The sequence below is a fragment of the Triturus cristatus genome, chromosome 7 (genome assembly GCF_964204655.1).
Source record: "Triturus cristatus chromosome 7, aTriCri1.1, whole genome shotgun sequence".
Lineage (NCBI taxonomy): Eukaryota > Metazoa > Chordata > Amphibia > Caudata > Salamandridae > Triturus > Triturus cristatus.
The window spans coordinates 867,908,840-867,911,479 of record NC_140590.1 but is presented as its reverse complement, the minus strand read 5'-3'; positions in this window follow the sequence as shown (position 1 = coordinate 867,911,479).

Genomic DNA, 2,640 nt, shown 5'->3' with positions numbered 1-2,640 from the left:
AGGGATTGCCCAGGACCATGAGCTCCGTTTTTCCACCATTAAGCTCAACGTGAGACGCACCCATCCAGTTAAATACTTCCTCGAGACAGGAATAGAGGCCATTAGACCTCTGATCTGCTTGGTTTAGCGCTACCACCAATTGAGTATCATCGGCGTAAGTCACCTTGCGGATCACGTAGGGGGCTACCATAGCCGCCAGCGGGGCCATATAAACATTAAAAAGAGTCGGGCTAAGCGATGGGCCCTGAAGGACTCCGCACATTAAAGGGGTGGGTTTTGAGGGGTGTCATCCTCGAATATCTGGAAAAATCTTCCCTCCAGAAAGGAACAAAGCCATTGCAGCGCAGTGCCAGTTACTTCTATGCTTCTGAGACGGTGAACCAGGGTGCGATGGTTCACCGTGTCAAATGCTGCCCTCAGGTCGGGTAGTATAATGGCTGAGGACCTTCCTGAATATAGGATCTTTCTGCTTTCTTCCACCACGGCTAACAGAGCAGTTTCAGTGCTCTGTCGCAGACGGAATCCTGTTTGAGAAGGGTGAAGCAGATTATGAGATTCAAGAAGGCAAGAGAGGGTATGATTTACTTATTTCTCTGCGATCTTGCCAATTCCTGGAAGAAGGGAGAGAGGGCGATAGTTGCCTAAGTCCGCAGGTTCCAGATTTGTTTTTTTTAGTAATGTTTTCACCATGGCCCCTTTCCAATTGGTAGGGACTATTCCTGTGGAGAGTAAAGCTTAAATCAGGTTCTGTGATGGTGGGGGCGATTATCGGTGCTACCCGTTTCAGGATATTTAGTGGTGCATGATCTCTGGGTGACCCACTTTTGACCGATGACAGCAAAGTAAGAAGTAATTCCTGGGGTAGAGGGGGAATGGCCTCCAATAGGTGTTCAGTTATATGTGGACCCAAATCCACATACCTGTTGGAGGTATCACATTCGTCGTCCGTGTGGCGTAGAGATTTAAGAATATTCTGTACTTTGGTGGTAAAGTATTCTGCCTGTTTGTTGCATCGTAGACCCGAGACATCAGGTGCAACTGGCGGGATAGGGGCTTTCAGAAGTTTTTTTATAATAAGGAAAGTTTCTCTGGGGGAATTGGCGGCTGACAGTATCTTTTCCTCATAATAGGTGGCCTGAGCCTTTTTTATGTCTGCTTTATAAATGCCAATAGCTGCCCTATAATCCAACTTTTTGTTGGGTGAGAAGTCTTTCCTCCAGCTCCTTTCCATTACCTTACAACGCTGTTTTAAAATGCGTTGTCCAGAGGAGAACCAAGGAGACTTATGAGACCCACCAGTCTTTTTTATCATTTTTTTTGGGAGGACCACATTCAATGATTCCTCTATCCAGTTCGAAAAGTCATCGTTGGCTTTGACTGGACAGGAATCAGGCTTAGGACAAGTCCTTTCCAGTTCATGGGCCCACTTGTCTAGGGGGAGCTTTGACCAGGAACGGCTCAAGGTCTGTGTGGATTGAGTATGGGATACGGTGACCTGAGGGGACCAGGAAAGGGGGGATAAGGAGATGGTCAGACCACGGGAGGGGAATGGGATCTTTCCATTTTAAGTCCTCTAAGTTAGAAACCATTGATCCTTTGACATGAGTTGCTTGTAAAAAAATTGTAGCAATTGAAGGGCCGCACGGTCTCTAGCTAAATCGACTGCATTCACTGCTCCCAAATCATCGAAATGAAGATTAAAATCTCCAAGGAGAGTAAAATTTGCAACAGCGCTAGCTAAGTTAACTGCTGCATCTAGCAGAGATTTACAGAATGTCCCTATTGCCCGGGGGGGGGGGGGGGGTAGATAAGAATGCCTGTGAGGGAGAGGAGTGGGGTGAGCTCTATGGCAAAGAGGACATTCTCACAGTCTGAGAGGGGGTTCCCAAACAGGCGACAGGTTAGGTGTTCTTTATATATAATGGCGATACCACCACCCTTGCCTGTTGTTCTATCCACCCTCTGCATCAAGTACCCCAGGGGGAGTGCTTGGGCAATATCTGGCTCCGAGCTGGAGTTAAGCCACGTTTCCATAGGAAACAAGACATCTGGGTCAGAATCTTTTAAGAGCATCCAGATCTCTGCCGTGTGTTTAGGCAGGGATCTGCAGTTCAACAAAAAACGTTTATAGGAATCATTAGATGAGGTGGGTGCAATAATTTCGGAAGAGAATTTAAACCTGCAATGAGGGCACCTTTCAAGAAACTTTTCAGGCAAAATAGAATGGATACAGGTAGCTCCCAGAGTGCTATTTAAGTGTTTGATCTGTAAGCTGGAGTAACGGTAATGGTTCGGTGAGAAAGATGCAGGGGTTCTGGCCCCAGGGCCCGTTCGGGCTTGCCTTAGGCGCACCCACTGCGTGCTTCCACTGCGCTGTCGCGTCATCAGGCACCTTTAAGCTAGTGGGCCGGCGCCAGGAACAGCAACTAGACCGCTGACCCGGCGTCTAACATGCAAAGAATGCGGAAGAGAACAGAGCCCTGCTACCCCCAGAGCATTGAACACAGCTCTTTCCCCAATTCCAGCAAGCAGGTAAAACAATTTAAAAGGTGTTAAAACAGTGATCAAGTAGCAGCAATATAAGTTTAAAAAGGATTCAGCCGGTAGAACCACTCTGAGTTCGCAAGTGTTTTGCCTCGG